General features: G+C 37.8%; 1 protein-coding gene and 1 long non-coding RNA gene across 5 annotated transcripts in view; one reads left to right on the top strand and one right to left on the bottom strand.

Annotated features, from left to right (window-relative positions):
• Nucleotides 1–5839, top strand: part of LOC122560690 — a 117419-nt gene extending 111580 nt beyond the window's left edge. Inside the window, exon 6 of the long non-coding RNA XR_006314786.1 lies at nt 4362–5839. This is a non-coding gene — a long non-coding RNA (uncharacterized LOC122560690). The remainder of the gene's footprint in view (nt 1–4361) is intronic.
• Nucleotides 1–19298, bottom strand: part of srfbp1 (serum response factor binding protein 1) — a 205421-nt gene that overhangs the window by 177010 nt on the left and 9113 nt on the right. Inside the window, exon 1 of one of the 4 annotated variants that reach the window (XM_043711615.1) lies at nt 9313–9946. The exons of the other annotated variants lie outside the window; for them this stretch is intronic. The gene's annotated coding sequence lies outside the window, so the exon portion shown is untranslated. Of the gene's footprint in view, nt 1–9312; nt 9947–19298 lie in introns of those variants that run through there. 4 annotated transcript variants of the gene reach the window in all.

The raw sequence follows: 19298 nt of genomic DNA, 5'->3' as shown, positions 1-19298 counted from the left end.
TAACCCTCTTCGCTGTCCACTACACCTCTAATTTTGGTGTCATCTGCAAACTTACTAACTGTACCTCTTATGCTCGCATCCAAATCATTTATGTAAATGACAAAAAGTAGAGTGCCCAGCACCGATCCTTGTGGCACTCCACTGGTCACAGGCCTCCACCACCCTCTGTCTTCTACCTTTGAGCCAGTTCTGTATCCAAATGGCTAGTTCTCCCTTTGTTCCATGAGATCTAACCTTGCTAATCAGTCTCCCATGGGGAACCTTGTCGAACGCCTTACTGAAGTCCACATAGATCACAACTACTGCTCTGCCCTCATCAAGCCTCTTTCTTACTTCTTCAAAAAACTCAATCAAGTTTGTGAGACATGATTTCCCACTCACAAAGCCATGCTGACTATCCCTAATCAGTCATTAACCAATGAAAAGTTACTTCAGTGACAAAACCAACTCCTACTTAATTTCCCAGCTGCAAGAATGTATGGATCAGGTAGGAAAAGTTGTCTATTTTAGCAAGATGGATTTACTGTAGGGATTCTGACATTTCTCTTGATTGCTTATGCAAAAGAAATCTCAGCCTTTGTAACTCTGGAAGGATTATACGTCAAATTTCAAAATGGCCCAACTACCTTTCCAAACATGATGAACCCAAATAGTTTGAAGCCAAATAGAACACATCTAACATCTCCTGGTGTACACTGATACCTGCGAATCGCACTTGGACCAATATTTGCAGTTTGCTTCTGACTGGCTTGTTGGTTGGTTTCCAGCACACAGAACAAAGGAGACTTTAGTCATCCACACAGGGATGACTAGGGCGAGTGCTTATCCTTAACGTACAATGCATCCTAAATAGGTCACTTGGGCTTTAGTGAACTTGCTCTTTACAAGATCGGTCACTAGGTCAGCTAACTGTATTTTCCAGACGATGGCTTCCAGTTGTGCTAAAGATGTGTTTGAAAAGGATCTTGTAGATGCTGCCAATGGATACCGGTGGTGAAGAAAATAGACTTTAATGTGGTGGGTGAAATTTGGTTTTAATTTCAAATATAATCTGCTCCTCTTCAACACTGTTTCAAAACCAAATGACATGTGAAAGGAATGAAGGCCACTGCTGCTATATAGATTTAATTACTATTTGACTAAATCAATTAGCTCAGGGTAGGTAGGACCCAACTGTGCAGTAGAAAACAAAAACAATTTAAACATTCAACAAAAGATGTAGAATATACTGCAAAGGTTGAAACTAATACACAACCCAAAGAGATAAACTTAACATAATAAATTGATTTTTCCTTTTTAATGATTACTGAGCAGATTGCAAACTTTGATAGCATCCAAGTAACAAAGATACAATCTCTCGTATTCTTAAAGTCAAGAAGCATAACTATGGACAATACAATGAATAAAATGACAAGGAAAATATTTTTATTAGGACAAAACAAGTGCTGAATTAATTAAATACCATATTAACAATCTGAGAGACAACAAAAAACTGGACTATTAACAGTGAGATAAAAGGTTGATGTGGTTGTTTTTTTTTAAAAGACTTTGCTAAATGCTTTGATCTCTATTTTCAACAGAAATACTTTTGGTCACCCTCTAAACCTGTTCGCATGCATCACTTATGTAATCAGTGTTGGTAACTTAGTTGACAATTCTATTGTCTGCTGTATAAGCAAAATGACCATCTGGATTCCCTTCTTATTCCCAAATTTTGAATTTTAAAACTCATATCCAGCCAGTTAAAGCACTTCTATTGATCATCACACAATACACATACAAGGGAAGCCAAGGCTGAGCAAATTGAAGACCTTGCCAATTTATGCACAATTAAATGTAAACCTAAATGTGACTTATTTATTCAATCAGATCTGAGTCCAAAACTGGTTGATAGCAACAATGGAAAGCTCGAAATAGGAGGGTTTGATTTACCTGCCTCTGTAGCAAGCAAAAATAATGAAGTAAAAGTAGTATCAAGTATTTGCCATTTGTTTTGCTATTTTTCTTTTCTAGAATTATGCAAACATGGAAATAAATAACTCAATTTGATATTGTACAACAAAACTACTTCATCACACCGATACAGACATTTAAGTTTAAAAGGTAGTAAAGTGGAGAAACCTTCATTGCAACAAAACAATATGCTTTTTTTAGTACCTTGGTAATGCACCTTCTCTCAGAATCCACCCTACTCAATCCTCTCAAAGATTTTATACATTTCAATAATACCGCTCGTTGTACAAAAGTCATATAGGTATAGGCCTAAACTGTTGGATTCGCCTGATAAAAGCTATTCATCCTAGGTATCATTGGTGCTTCTCTGAGCTGCTTCGAACAAAACCATTTTTTTTTTCAAATAAGGAGACCAAATCATAGGCATCAGTTATAATCTTCCAAATGTCTCAGAATCTGGTCCCAATGGATTGGAAAACTGTTAATGTTTGATGAATAATCATGCTACAAGTGAGGCTGAAAGCCTGGAGTACATAGTATGCCAGATGTCTCCCCTAAGGCTCTGTACAATGTCAGTAAAACTTCCCTACTTTAATATTTCATTCTGCTTGTAATAAACACTCACATTCCTTAACTACTTGCTGTACCTGCAAGCTAATTTTTGATGATTCATGCACCAGGGCACCCAAATGACTTTGTCACCCTAGTTCTGCAACCTCTCTCCATTTAAAAGTATATTGCTTTTGTTTTCTTGTCAAAGTATAAAGTTAATATTTTTGCACATTATAGTCCATCAGCCATTTTTTGCCTACTCGCTTACCCATTCAGTTTCTCTTTGCAAACTTGAAAACTTAATCACCTCCTCATTTTGGCATCAATGAAATATTTAGCTATCATATATTCTATCCAAGTGAATGATACCAATTGCAAATACTTGAGGCTTTACCACTGGACTCCACTAACCACAGACTGAAACTGAAAACAAGGTCCATTTATCGTGACGTTCTCTTCCTATTAACTAGTAGGTTATATCTTCCACCACAAGCTTTTATTTTGTTTGGTAGCCTATCATGTTATACTTTATCAATTGTCATTCAGATAATCAAGTGCAGCACATTCACACATTCTCCTTTATCCATATTGTTTGTTCCTGCCTCAAAAATCTCTAACATGTTAGATAAACCCAATTTCCCTTCAACAAGACCATGTTGACCATACCTGATCACATTCTGATTTTCTAAGTATCCTGCTATAACCACCTCTAATGATTTCTAGCTACTCCCGATGATAGATTTTTGTCTAATTAGCCAAATGCTTCAGGCTTTCTGCCTCACTTGTAGCACAATTATTCAAACATTAACAATTTTCCAATCCATTGGATTTTGGAAGATTATAACCAATTCCCATGATTCCTTCTGCAGCCATATCTTTTAAGACTCTATGATGTAGGGTTCATCGAGTTTTGCCAACCTGTAGGACTAAGTTCTTTCAGCACCTTTTCTCTAGCAATTACAATTGTTTTAAGTTCCTCCCTCTCATTTACCTCATGATTTACAAATATCATTGCAAAGTTTTCTACAATGAAGATACAAAATACGCATTCAACACTTCCACCATTTCCTGGTTTTCCATGATCAATTTCCCAAACTCACTGTTTAGAGGGCCTTCAAAAGAAACGAGCTTTAGTTACTCATGTTCTATTTAAAATAGTGTAGAAATTCTACCAGTTTTTTGTATTTATAGCTAGCTTTCTCCATTGCTTTATTTTCTCTATTATTTTTGTAGTCGTTTTTTTTGGGCCATAACATCTTGTAATCCTCTGACTAAACTTCACAGAATTGTACAATGGTCCTTTCATTTGATGTACTCTTAACTTTCTTATTTAGCTATGGATCAGGCATCATTTTCAAAGGATCCTTTCTTTCTTACTTCTTTCTCACTGGAATAAATCTTTGCTGAAACTTATTAAATATCTTAAACATCTGCTGCTACAAATCGACTGTCCTATGTTTAAACCTATTTTCCCAGTTTGACAACTATATAACAACATTAGTAAAAATATTGTTACCTTCCCCAAGGTGCACAGGGTGACTTGGTTTGATATGTGTCTTGACTTGTGGCTTTGTAAAGACAGATCTAATCACAATGGGGTGATTGCCGATTAGATATTGCTTCTGGCCAGACCTTGTGAAAGATTGCACCGAACTGATTTACAAATCCATTTTTCAGAAGTTACATGTGTTTCACTCAGTTCTCCAAAGATCCCTCCCCCTACTCGGTCAATGGCATAAAAACTATATTCCAACCTCTGAAGACTTCATATCAGACTCGAAACGTTAACTGTTTTTCTTTCCACAGATACCAACAGACCTGACAAGTTCATCCAGAATTTTCTGTTTTTATTTCAGATTTCCAGCATCCACAGTGTTTTGCTTTTAGTTATACACATCTGTTGGACTTCAATATTACAGGACTCCAGTAATGTTTCATGAATCACAGAAAACAACCAAAATGATAAACTAATTTCAATAGCAGAAGATTCACATGCAAACTTGGGTTGAAAAAATCTAAAACATAAGTCATGAAACATTTTTATAGCAACTTCTAGCATTTGAAACATTTTAATTTTTGAAGAGAAGGTTGCGGTTACAGAAGTTGGAGAACAGGTGCTTCCTGAGACAAGGGAGAGCTTGTTGTAATTCTATCATGATTACTAAATCAGTCCTGATATGCTTCAAAAGTAGCAGCCTCCATGCATAACCACACATGACCTGCTGGTAAATTCTTCAACAGAAATGATGGCATTAATTTAAAACTGACATCTTTTTCAAAAAGAAAATGTAAACAATTGTTATTTTAGGCAACAGATTTTCAAGGTTGTATTTTTTGTCATGAGTACTTGGTCTTCAAGACATTCAGCCAGCAATGGTAACTAGCCCCACATTCCTTAACAAAATATATCATCACCATGTGGCAGGCAGATTTAATCAGATGGCAACTTGCAGACACATTGTAATGAACATTCAGATGACATAATCTTACTACGGACCAAAATACCTACAAATCTTAAAATGAATTTTCTTGGGTCAGAATCTTATAGGAGTCTAAGCAATATGGGCTGTTGAGAGATACATGGCTGAATAAGGAGATTAGCGTAGCAACGCACATTTGGCATTGAGATCAGCTTGATCCATTATTTAGATCTTTTCAAATGATGTTATTACTCACCAAAAATCATAAAGAGCAGCTCCATACGGATAACACTTGCCTGAGAGCACAACAAACCTTTAAAGATGGTGTAGGTTCAAGGGTTGCCTGATTTTCAGCAGATAGCCTGAGTAGCGAGATGGGGTGGAAATTAGGCATGGTAGGCAATTTATTAAAAGTAAAACTGGTAGGCCTTGCAGGGAAGAACACTGCAAAAAATGCAACCTGAACTCAACCAGAAAAGGAAAAAAAAAATTCAGCCCTTGATGCGACACAGTTTAAATATTTCATGGAGTAACTTAGTAAAGTGGAAGATGTTTATTCTATCAAAAACACCAGATATAAAATTTATAATCCATGAAGGAAAAGGACGTAAATTTAAATTCTAGGGATTTACTTAACCATTGGGGCATGGTTACCAGAAAAAAAAACTTTGAATGATCTCAGAACAAAACAAATGTACAATAAACTGTATGTGGTGTATGCAAGAAATAGTTCAAATGTTTTCTTGTAAAATGATTGCTTTAAATTAGACAAAATAACCCACAATAGCATGAATAGGTGTTTCAGAAAGTTACAGATATAGAGATGTAGATCATGGAAACATACTCTTCGGTCCAACCCGTCCATGCCGACCAGATATCCTAACCTAATCTAGTCCCATTTGCCAGCATTTGGTCCATATCCCTCTAAACCCTTCCTATTTATATACCCATCCAGATGCCTTTGAAATGTTGCAATTGTACCAACCTCCACCACTTCCTCTGGCAGCTCATTCCATACACGCACCACCCTCTGTGTGAAAAAGTTGTCCTTTTGGTCCCTTTTAGGTCTTTCCTCTCTCACCCTAAACCTATGCACTCCAGTTCTGGACTCCCCCAGCCCAGGGAAAAGACTTTGTCTATTTATCCTATCCATGCCCCTCATGATTTTATAAACCTCTTTAAGGTCACCCCTAACCTCCAACGATTCAGGGAAAACAGCTCCAGCCTATGCAGCCTCTCCCTATAACTCAAACTCTCCAACCCTGGCAAAATCCTTGTAAATCTTTTCTGAACCTTTTCATGTTTCACAACATCCTTCCGATAGAAAGGAGACCAGAATTGCACACAATATTCCAATAGTGGCCTAACCAACATCCTGTACAGCCCCAACGTGACTTCCCAACTCCTAAATTCAATACTCTGTCCATAAAGGAAAGCATACCAAACGCTTTCTTCACTAGGGAGAAAGTGAGGTCTGCAGATGCTGGAGATCAGAGATGGAAATGTGTTGCTGGAAAAGCGCAGCAGGTCAGGCAGCATCTAGGGAACAGGAGAATCGACGTTTCGGGCATTAGCCCTTTTTCAGGAATCTTTCTTCACTACCCTATCTACCTGCCACTGTATTTTCAAGGAGCTCTGAACCTACACTCATGGTCTCTTTGTTCAGCATCATTCCCTAGGACCTTACCATTAAGTATAAAAATCCTACTAAGATTTGCTTTCCCAAAATACAGCACCTTGCATTTATCTAAATTAAACGCCATCTGCAACTCCTCAGTCCATTGGGCCATGTGATCAAGATCCCAGTGTACTCTGAGGTGACCTTTGCTGTCCACCTCCGATTTTGTGGTCATCTGTAAACTTACTAACGATACCTCTTATGTTCACATCCAAATCATTTATATAAATGATAAAAAATAGTGGACCCAGCACCGTTCCTAGTGGCTTTCCACTAGTCTGAAAAGCAACTCTCTACCACCACCCTCTGTCTTTACCTTCGAGCCAGTTCTGTGTCAAAATGGCTAGTTCTCCCTCTTTTTGGATGCAGGTTTGCTCGCTGAGCTGAAAGGTTCATTTCAGACATTTCATCACCCTACTGGGGAACATCTTCAGTGGGCCTCTGGGCGAAGCACACATTATAATTCCTGCTTTCTATTTATATGCCTGGGTTTCTTTGGGTTGGTGATGCCATTTCTTGTGGTGACGTCATTTCCGGTTCTTTTTCTCAGGGAGTGGTAGATGAGGTCTAACTCGATGTGTTTGTTGATAGAGTTCTGGTTAGAATGCCAAGCTGCTAGGAATTCTCGTGCGTGTCTCTGTTTGGCTTGTCCTTAGATGGATGTGTTGTCCCAGTCAAAGTGGTGTCCTTCCTTATCTGTATGTAAGGATACTAATGAGAGAGGGTCATGTTGTTTTGCGGCTAGTTGCTGTTCATGTATCCTGGTGGCTAGTTTTCTGCCTGTTTGTCCAATGTAGTGTTTCTTACCGTCCTTGCACGGTATTTTGTAAATAACATTAGTTTTGTTTGTTGTCTGTATAGGGTCTTTCAAGTTCATTAGCTGCTGTTTTAGTGTATTGGTGGGTTTGTGGGCTACAATGATACCAAGGGGTCGGAGTAGTCTGGCTGTAATTTCTGAGATGTCTTTGATGTAGGGTACAGTGGCTAGGGTTTCTGGACTCATTTTGTCTGCTTGTTTGGGTTTGTTGTTGAGAAATCTGCGGACTGTGTTCATTGGGTACCCGTTCTTTTTGAATACACTGTATAGGTGATTTTTCTCTGCTATGCGTAGCTCCTCAACTCAAAAGTTGCCTCAAGTCTCAAAACTCGCTCTCCTTGTTTTCCATGAGATCTAATATTGAGAACCACAAGTTACAATACTAAGAATTCCTCCAGCATACCTCAACAGCATACTTCAGGCTTGTAGACTATGTTATAGACATCATATCTGTCCAAGTTAGACCAGCTAGCTACTTTCCTCTTTCCCACATAGTTGCTCAAAAAAATTAGAAGGTAAAGTGACACCTGTTTTACAATCATAAGTTAATTTATAATAAACAGTGGTCGCTACATAAGAGATTACAATGAGTATCAAGCAGGAGGCACCTAATAATGAAATGTGATTTGATTATCTATGTTAGAGAGATATTGAAACCACTTGACAGCAAACTACTCTGTGGGCAACTCTTTCAACTTTAAATGATCTAAGCAGAAACAAATTGCTGGAAAGGCTGGATGGGGGATGATTGTGATGGGTCAGTGGGGATGGTGGAGCAGATAGGTGGGAAGGAAAATGGACAAGTAGGACAGGTCAAGAGGGTGATGCCCAGTTGGATTGGTGTGCATCTGAAGTGCAGGAGAGTCCCACTCCAACAATTACATGCAGGTCCTAGGCCACCTCCACCACCAAATCTAAGCCACCCGAAAAATGAAGAAAGAACACCTCATCGTCTGCTTTGGGATCCTCCAACCACAAGGCATCAACATCAACTTCACTAGTTTTCAAATCTCCCCTCTCCCCTCCTCATCCCCAATCCAACCCTCCAATTCGGCACTGCCCTCTTGACCTGTCCTACCTGTCTATCTACCTTCCCACCTATCCGCTCCACCCTCCCCATCTTCCCTCACCTGCATCTATCTATTACCTTCCCAGCTACCTTCCCCCCATCCCACCCACCTATTTATCTCTCAGCAACTCTAGCAACATTATTGAACAGAGAACCACAGAGTTAACGTTCTAGTTTGAATATGACTTTTCTAAATCGGATCAATAGTGATTGGGGATGAGGTGGTTCAGTTTATTGACGGAAACATCAACATGTTTGCTAGGAGTGATATTTATAAATGAAAACATGATTAAAAAAGACATGTATAAAACTGAGGATTTTGAAGCTCATTTTTGTTTCAGTGTTTTAAATGCGTGAACTCAAAGAAACAAGCATATTCGTTTGACAGTTAGCTATTTAGAATGGACTTGATCCACTTTACACATTACTGGAGCCAAGAATTGCACGCTAAGTTATCCAACATTCTTGAATTTATATCTAAAGGAGATTCTTATGATCTCACACTCAGTATTGGCTTTGAAAAATGTTTCAGCTGCAGGTTGCCAAAATATTCAGGGGAAAAAAAAAGCACAGGCCCACGTCAACACAATTATCAGCTGTCTAACGACTAACCGGTCACCTAACTGGTTTCGGAGGGAGGGGAGAGAAGGGGAGCATACATTTTCTTCAGATCTAAACTCTCGTAAGGAGAAAACTGCTGACTGAAGTTGGGAACTAAGTAAATTCTCTGGGACAAACTCAATGCAAGAGAATTAAGACTTTACTGTGCCCATTTTTTGGGCATCAAAAGAATTAATTCTGCCAGTCTGTTGGCATGTCTTACCCTTGAAGCTGGCCTGAAATAAATCCAAGATCACTTTGACATTGGCAATAATCACGGAGGCTTGTCAGTGTTGAATGGAACATTTGCCAGGCAAGAAGGAAGGAATGAGTGTGCACATACTTTACCCATGCGAATTTTCTCGGTGAATCTGGCTCAGTGAGAAAAAGAACAGTTTAAGCAAAAGATAAGTGGCATTATTGATTCTGTTTTACTTCGTGCAACACTCAGAGTTTGATTAATAATTTCAGTGGACTTACTTTGAAGTTGCATTTTTATGATTCATAAAACAAAAAACACAACTGGCCACTAAAGTATTAAGGGGCTTTGAATAAAGAACTGTTCTCGTATGGAACCAAATATGGAATCAAGAATGGATTGGTAACTGTATGGCCAACGTCCACTGAAGATCTATTGTCCACTGCACAACAGCATCTGAGGTTTAAAGATGGTGTGAAAAATAACCCACTAAGTAAGCATGAATCAAATATCAGTATTGTAGATAGCTATCATAAATAATTCAAAACATTGTTCTCACAGGATGTTGAAGTCAATGATCCTTAAAGCAGCTGACTTGTGGGTTTTATTTGTTTTAAAATAATTCCAGAATGATTGTAGACTAATTAAAATGATTTTGAAAGCTGGCAATAATTCAGAAGTAAGTTTTGCTTGAATCACTAATAATTACATAAGCTTTAAGCATCTCATCTTCATTATATACACATATACATTTTTCAGCATGCAAGATAATTTCCTTCCCCCAACAACCCTCTAAATATTCCTGCAGTGACTCACCAAAAATGTGTAACACGGAATAATTAGTTTTTTTGTCACTACGTAAAGTGGCACAGTGCCCTGCGGAAAATTACACCAACGCAGTCTAAACGAATAAATTTCCGCCCTTAAAACAAATAAAATTCCATCCCCAAATAGGTAATTAAAAAATTTAGTTACAGAACTTCCACTCTAAAACACGTAAATGAAAATGTAAACTCCAGACTTGTAAAAATTATTTTTAAACCAGAAAATGTTCCTATAGCCTGTTTCATTTGTTGATTTTAAGCACAGGAAAATTAAATACTTGCTTTATTATGAACGACATGAAGTTATTGATTTAAAGGGTTTGAATACTATGTTAAGATGGTGAAAACTGTCTTTTAAAGTCAGCATAGCCTCAGCTGTAACCATTTCAGTTAGTGTCTGACAAACAGAATACAGAGACAAATTCCTGGATTAGTCAGTAAAAATGTTGTTTTGTTCATCTTATGCTACTTCATCTTAAAGAGTTAAAAATCACACAACACCAGGTTATAGTCCAACAGGTTTAATTGGAAGCACTAGCTTTCGGAGCACTGCTCCTTCATCAGGTGATAGTGTCACTCCGAAAGCTAGTGTACTTCCAATTAAACCTGTTGGACTATAACCTGGTGTTGTGTGATTTTTAACTTTGTACACCCCAGTCCAACACCGGCATCTCCAAATCATCTTAAAGAGGCAGTATTACTGATTGAAATGAAACTTCAGAAGATATAGCATTATATATGATATTGAACTTACATGCAAACTAAAATAAAATGCCAGACTGTGTATTTCTCCCCACAATTCTGCAGCTGATCTTTTGTTAATGTAGCTCCAATGTTACAGAGTTAAGATTCCTAGCTAACTCTATACTTTCATCATGGTGATGGAAAAACAGTTAACTTGAAGAGCTGATTAAAAGTGAAGCAAACTTATGTACTTTTAGTATTATTCTTTTTGGTTATATAAATTATTGCCCATGGACTAATGTGTAATAGAATCATTTAAAGGTTGAAAAAAGCCATTTGTCATCTCCATACCTGTGTCAATTCTTTAAGCAGCTATTTTGTCCCAATCTCCTGATATTTGCCCATAATCCTGCAAATGTTGTGCCTCCAACTATTCATCCAATTATCTTTTAAAACTTGAATAATTCTTCTCATATGACTATTGATTTCCCTTGGATTTTCATGTGCCAAGTTTGTTGGGATGAAGTATTGTTGAGTATGTTCTCTGTTTGACTTCTGCTACTTTGGAGTTGTTGATTCTTTGTTGGTCTCTTCTGTTCATCTCCTCTCCACCCGCTGGGACTGATCCTTCTCTAGTCTTCTGGTTTTTCTGTCTTCTGCATCTTTTAAAAGAGCGTGCAGGTTACACAAAAGATGTGCAAGCTGGGGAAAATATTATTTAAGCAGATTGTTTCCATCCCTGATGTCTTGATTTGTGCTTTCCCCAGACTCGCTTACATCAAACACCTATTATCTTTTTTTTAACCATTCCCTTCCTCCCTATCTGTTCCTCGCTTGTATCATTTACTCTTTCAACTCTTTACTCCATTCTCATTTATCTCACATGTGATTCCATTAGCCTCTTCCAAAGTTTGTTTATTTTCAAAATGCAAATTTGAAAATGGGGTGTTGAAATTCTAGTCATGGTTTCAGTGGTGTGTGATTAGTAGTCATATTTGATAATAAATAGGGATAATCAGTCACATGAAACAAACTTGTTTCCCTCTCCCACTGGCCAACTCCAAGTTCAGTCTTCAAACTCGAGGTTTTAAAGCAAGACTTGTGAAAAATTATTGAACATTAAAGTAAATTTGCAACGTGTGTGAAATTAGAACAAATTACTTTCATCCCACATACACATAAAAATATAAATCTCGTCTCCAAAGCTTTTAGAAGCTTTACTTGAAAAACCAAGAGAAATTTAGAGACACAAGCCCCTAGGAGGTGATGAAAGATTTTCTTCACCAGCTGATGGAAGCAAAGATAATGAAGGACATCGTGAAGACAGAGCACGCAAAATCCAATTCAATCTCAAAATCACAGCACTAGACATAATACCAAATCAGAGTTAAGGCTTTTGAGATACTGAGAGCTTGAAGTAGAAACTTTAAATGAAGACATTAAAAAGATCCAATGGACAATTTGGTCATGCAAAACAAAATATGCCATTTGGAAATAAAGATGTTAAAATCTTTGTTTCAAATATTAGAAATTTATTGGAAGAAAAAGTAAGGCAAAGTAGGGAAAAAGAATTTCAGAAACTAGCTATGAATTATGGGAATCCAATGTCCAGGCTGTACAACTTTAAGGTTGTGTGCTCTATTTATTAATTCTGCAACTCAACATTGAAAATACCTCTCAATGCCACCTATAGGAGTAGCAAATAACTACAAGCTGTCCACAAGAAACCTTTATGTACCATTTAATACATAATAGACAAGCATTTATATTGATCAATATTGTATTTAAATTCAGAATTACCATGTGCCCAGGTCATACATTTACAACTTCAAACATCAGTGTGGCTGTACGAATAAATCATTTGTACAATTATAAGTAGCAGGAGAATCGACAGGGCTCATGGACGAAACGTCGATTCTCCTGCTCCTTGGATGCTGCCTGACCTGCTGCGCTTTTCCAGCAACACATTTTCAGCTCTGATCTCCAGCATCTGCAGTCCTCACTTTCTCCTACAATTATAAATAGCCTATTTCAACCCAACCACACAATTCTGCTCTTGCAATTTGTGTTGCAATTTTAAAAAAAGGTATATATGAACATCTAAAGCAATAGGCAACTCTGCTCCATCATTCAACAGAATCAGGGCTGATCTTATTACATTTTGATCTGTTCCACATTCTACTTCTTCCTTGAAAAAAAATCACAGATTCTGCTTCCAGTGCCATTTGAGGAAGAGAGAGTTCTAAAGATTCTCAACGCACTGAAAAAAAGTTCTTCTAATCTGTCTTAAATAGGCAACCATTTATTTTTAAACAGTGAACCCCCACCCCAACTCCACCCAGTTCTTAGATAGAAATATCCTCACCACATCCAGAGTGGTTCCAGGAATAAAAAACTTCAGTGATGAGGATAGATTGAACAAGTTGGGCCTGTTCCGCTTGGAGGTTTAATCAAGCTTTTTAAAAATCATGTCTGGGTTGGACAAATTGAATAGCAGCTGTTCTGTTTTGTAAAAGGTATGAGAGTGCATAGATTTGAAATGATGTCAGAAAAAATCTTTATAACATAGCAAAAAGGGAATGGAACGCACTGCCTGGAAGTGTGAAGAAGTTAGGTTCAGTTGAGACATTCAAGGCACTGCATGAATATTTGGATTGAAAATAAAAGTTGTTTTTAAACTTGAACGATATGGGGAAAAAGCAGCAGATTGGCACGAGGCAATGATGTTCATTTGAAGAGTCTGTTCAGGCCAAATCAGCTCCTTCTCCAGCAGACCTTCTTTGAACTACTTTCAATGCATTTACATTTTTAATAAGGAGAACAATACTGTATACAGTACTGCAGATGCAGTTTCACATGTGTGCAAGAGGAGCATAACGTTTGTTATAACTCCCTGCTTTTGTATTCAATTTGTTTTGCAAAAAACGATAATATTATATGAGCTGGCCTAATTACTTGCTATAACTGCATACCAACATTTATGCAATTCATGCACTAGGACACCCAGTTCCCTCTCTATTTTGGACATCTCTCACCATTTAGGAATATCTTATTAAAATGTTTTCATGCTAAAATGGATGATTTCACATTTTTCCACATTACACTGCCATTTCTTGATCGTTTGAGTGAGTAGGCAACAATCTCTTGGTAGCTTGTATGATTAGTATATTTAGTAACCACACCTTCGGTACCTTCATAAAAGTTATTCAATATATAAACTGTAAACAAAAATGGACCGAGCATCGATCACCGTGGTTCACCATTCGTTTCACTTTGTCAACTGGAAAACAACCCATTTACACCCACATTCAGCTTCCGGTTAACTAACCAATCCCATCCACGCCAATATGGCTCTCCCTAAATCATGACCTGTTATTTTCTGCAAAAACCGTTGATGTGGCATCTCATCGAACACCTTCTGGAAAACTACGTAGAGGAATCATGTGTTACTGTTTTGTAGTGCAGTATGAACCATGTAGTTCTATGGCTACAATATGACACTATTACAATGCCTTGTCCTCTCTTGCCACCTAGTGGGGATAATGATGGAAGAAAGAGAAAACTTGATATTTTATTGCTTCTGTTCTTTTCCTTGACAATCCTATGAGAAGGGCTTATGCCCGAAACATCGATTCTCCTGTTCCCTAGATGCTGCCTGACCTGCTACGCTGTTCCAGCAACACATTTTCAGCTCAATCCTATAAACCAGCCATTTAGGCTGCTCTTCTGAAGGTACTCGTAAGTTTTTTTTGCTGGAGTACATATTTACAATCCTATTACCTCGTTGTGGAGGACACCACAGATAAGATTAATCTCATCCTCACATAATGTTCCCAGATATTGATCAGGACAGTGGGCGAGCCAATTCTCCTTTCCCCAACTCGGTGATGAGCCCAATTATAAAATCTCCCACCACATGACCAATGAGCAGTTATTTCAGTTCTGTCAGCCAAGAACTTACAGTTTTGCATGGCATATAGTGGGTGAAATTTATCCAATTTATTGGATAAATTTGACATATTGAAAGAGCTTATTTATAGGTATTTCACTCAATTTTGGAATATCAGATCAATTATGATCCTAGGCCTTACTGCCAAATTTATGTTACAATCTGGATAGGGATCAGAACTTTTACGCGAAAAACTAGATAAAGTTTGGGATTCAGGAACTTTTGGAGTGAATAAACAATGAAATTTGTTTTGGCCAAACAATGAAATTCACTATACACCAGTCATAGATCTATAATATGTGTCAACTTATATTTTAACTCCTAGAGTTAAACGTGGTAAGTGTGGGTAAATTGAACACCTCACATAGTATATTGAATAGCAAATGTAGTCAAGACAGATCCCAGATTTTTCAGCCATTACAAGAAGCTAATAAGGAAACATAGATTGGATTGGGATATCAGATCGGCATGGACGGGTTGGACCAAAGGGTCTGTTTCCGTGCTGTACATCTCTATGATTCTATAACTTTATAAGGGTTCAAAATTCTTCATTTTATTTGCTGCATCATGGGCTGCCTCAGTCTAGTCAATCAGCCTCTCTCTGTATCTACACTCCCTTAGACCCTGACAAGCACAATTCCAGTCCTTCAACAGTAACACTCCCCCTTCTCCTGCTCCCATCCACACCAAGTTCCAACCTTACTCAGTTGCATCAAACAAATATGGCCACAAGCTTCTCAACTGCACTGAAGTACTGATGCTCATAGACTACTTCAGAGTCCTTCACCCTTCAACAGAGTAAGCAAACACTTACTTTCACATCTGTCCAAGAACTCCAAGCCCTAACTTAGCTGCTACTAATTTTCAGGACACCTTCCTGCATTCTAATAGCAACTACTGTTGACACCTCACAGAAGTCGTCTAGGTAGAATGAAGTTCAGCTACATTCCCAATGTCATAGCTAACTACAGTACCCCTAAAATGGAGTCTACAGCTGAACATTTTTTGTCTCCTATACTCACTGCCTTTTCCAGCTGTCTGTACTCTTCTCTCGTGACCCTGAACCACTTTCAAGTGAATTATTGAACACTGCAATAATCCACCCCCTTAAAACTGGGAAGAATAGAATGTCACTAATACTTTCTAACAATCAAATACAGCATCCTTCATGTACCCTGAATTCTCAGAATACCAGAAATGAATTTTGTCCCAGATTCCTATTCATATGTAAATATGCTGTGCCCAGCTAATACTACACGTCAATCATAGGAACAATATGCACTTAATATTTTCAAAGTAAAACACTTTCGGATTCTGAATTGAATATAGTTGAACTGTTATATGTAAGGCTATGCAATTCTCAGTTGATACTGCAAGTTAAATATACATATGAACATACACACGTGTATATTACTACAAAACAACTGAAAGGTAAATCTATCATTTCTAAACTTAAGTTATTCAGACACTAAGATCCAACTAAAATGAAAACATTTGATGCGGAATATTTTCGGATGTCTTACAGATTGAAAGTTATCACTCAGTTGAGGATGCAAGGTCCATTTGAGGAAGTCCCTTCTGTGTTAGTTATAACTGGCTAGAATAACCAAATATTTGAAAACAGTACCAGTAAAATGCATTCAACACATACCTTAAGGAGACAAAAAATGGATCAATCAAGTAGCCCTCCAATATAGCAAACTAAAAATCCATCACCAGAAAACATAGACTATGTCTAAGTCAGCACTGAAGCTCTGAGAAATACATTTTAGATTTTGACCATTGTCCTGTATGTCATAAAACAACGCATTTCACAGAAATACTCCTACCTTCCTATCACTACCACCATTTTAAGCTTGAATTGTCTTTGAACAAGCTTTTTGCTTGTGTCTCCATTTATGGTAAGGAGCAATACACAGAATCAGTGGTGAATTACCAGCAACAGCATCCCCTTTCCCCTTCCCTAATCAACTACTCCACATCCTGCTGGAAGCTCACTCAGTGATTTCTACCCACATTGCACAATCCAAAATCTCAAACCCTGTCAGCAGGTCAACAAATTGTTGCCCCCATTTCCCACCAGAATGTCCATTAACTGGAGCAAAGGCTTTGAAATTGGTGATAACCCTGACGCTCTCACCAAAGTCTCCACATATGTCTATGCTTTCCACCACACATCCTGTCCATACCAGTATGGTGTCATTATGGCCTTCATCCTTTAACATCTTCTAAATCTTCCAAGTACCCCATCCTATTCCACCTGTATTTCTCTATTTGTATTAAATTGCTGGACAATGTTAATGCCTATAGTCGTGACCTGGTGTATTGTGCATTTTTGGTACAAAGTTAGAAAAACTTGTAATGCTTTATTCCAAACAAATTAGTAAAAGTATGGTTTATTTTGTTTGAAAGCAAAACAGCAAAATAAACAGATATAGATGGCAAACTGACTCGATAACAGTTTATACACTTTCTGTATAAATGTCAAATTATTTAACAGTTTGTGTTTTCAACGTGTTTAGAATACAAGACAAACTACAAATGTCAGTAATTTTTCAAAAGGCATTTCAAACTGAGATAAACATAGTCAGAGACAACAGTAAACACTGTCATAGTAGATCTCATATTTAGTAGCACAGGGATGGTCTCAAGTTTTAATAGCATAGAATGGCCTTAGGGCAATGGGTCAACAGTGCTGGAGCTTGACAGTTCTCAAGTAGGAAAATCTCCTGTGCTCACCCTCTTATGGTCATATTCCACCAAGGCTAATAATTGAAGCCAACCTTTTTACACTTTAATAAGTATTTATTTACAGATTATAAGCAAGCCCCTTTTAATCCAAACAACCGCAGTTTAAATCAGTATCTATTTATAGGTGTCCAACTCAAACCTCAGCTAACATCCACCATCTGCCTCTCCTTAAATAGTTTAAAAGCACAATCAAACTTTAGAAAGTAATGAAACACAAGGGCACTCAATGGAGGATTTCACTTCTGCTCTAGAGGTTATAACTCAATTTTATTACAATTATGCAGCTTTTCCTCAAGGCTTTTTCCTTGACACTACAAACTTGACAAAAAAAAAACTGAAACATATTAAGAGCTTTCACCTCACTGAAGAGAGTACTAGCCAGTCCTAGTCTTAAATTTGGCTCTGAAAAATCAGCTCACAGTTTAAAAGCTGTGACAAATTACACAACAGCAGCTGAGACAATCCCCAACATTCCAAATCAAAAAAATTCAAATTAAAACCCACAACATTCTTTAAAAACCAATTCAACCTGTCTCGCAAAGTTAACAGATCTTTTCAAAACTTTCAGTAGCGTGATCCATATCAGCAGTAAGAGCTAGTCTGTTTTTTGTCCAGCCAAATCCTTTCTATATGCTAAGTTTTGTTGGAATCTCTCATATATTGCCTACAAACAAATAAAAGACCATCACACAGGGATAAAAGCTCTGCCACTGAAGCAAGGGGTAATAGTGGAGGGAGTGTAATTTATAAGCAAAGGTAAATATAAACTACCAGACTCTTTCTCTAGGAAGCCCAACTATTTATTTGCACACAAACTTCTCTTTAGTAAAAACAGTTCATTAATTACACCAACTAGGGCTTCTCCTCCCCCCTCTCCCACCCCAGTGTTTCAGAGGCTGAGGGGTGACCTTATAAAGGTTTATAAAATCAAGAGGGGCATGGATAGGATGAACAGTCAAGGTCTTTTCCCAGGGGTAGTGGCAGTCCAAAACTAGAGCGCAAACGTTTGAGGTGAAAGACTTAAAGGGGACCCAAGGAGCAACCTTTTCAGGCAGAGGATGGGTGTATAGAACAAGTTGACAGAGGTGGTGGTGGAGACAGGTACAATTACAACATTTAAAAGGCATTTGGATCAATATATGAATAGGACGGGTTTAGAAGAATTTGGACCAAATGTTGGTGGTTTCTTTGGCCTAGTTTGTTTCAAGAGCAATTGTAAAGATAGAGGTGCTGGAAAGTCTCGGCATTAACAGTTCATCATTGGAAGGGGAGTGGCCAGTTCTCCCAGTACAGAGTTTTTCTAGTTTGTTTTTAGCTGTAACAGTCACAAGATGAGTGTCCAGGGGAGTTGCAAGTTTCAGTAGAGAACTTGTGACTTTCTTCTGAGATCTCTCTATGTTGCTCGCGCCTGCCTATAAGAATGCGTGTTTGAATTTACCTATTTATCAAGGGATGTCTTTATGGGATGTTACCATATTGGAACAGTTCATTAGTAATAGTTACTGTATCAAGTCAATTAAGTTTTCCAATAGTTACCCTAACTTCCATTTTCTTTTGTTGGTGTTTCAAGTGTAGTGTTTAAATAAATTCTGTTATGTTTAAAGCTGAATAGTTAGACCAGTTACATCCCACCTGGAAAATCCACTTCACGTCTGTCTTTAAAATAAGAAAATATTAGGGTCTAGGCTACCTTTTTAAAATATTTGGGGGGTCGGGGGCAAGGTCTGGTCTGGTCCAAAACACTGGCAAATGGGATGAGATTAATTTAAGATATCTAGTTGGCATGGGCAAGTTGGACTGAA

This window comes from Chiloscyllium plagiosum, chromosome 2 (genome assembly GCF_004010195.1).
Source record: "Chiloscyllium plagiosum isolate BGI_BamShark_2017 chromosome 2, ASM401019v2, whole genome shotgun sequence".
Lineage (NCBI taxonomy): Eukaryota > Metazoa > Chordata > Chondrichthyes > Orectolobiformes > Hemiscylliidae > Chiloscyllium > Chiloscyllium plagiosum.
Note: the sequence above shows the minus strand (reverse complement) of the source record. Positions and strands in the feature narration are given on the sequence as shown.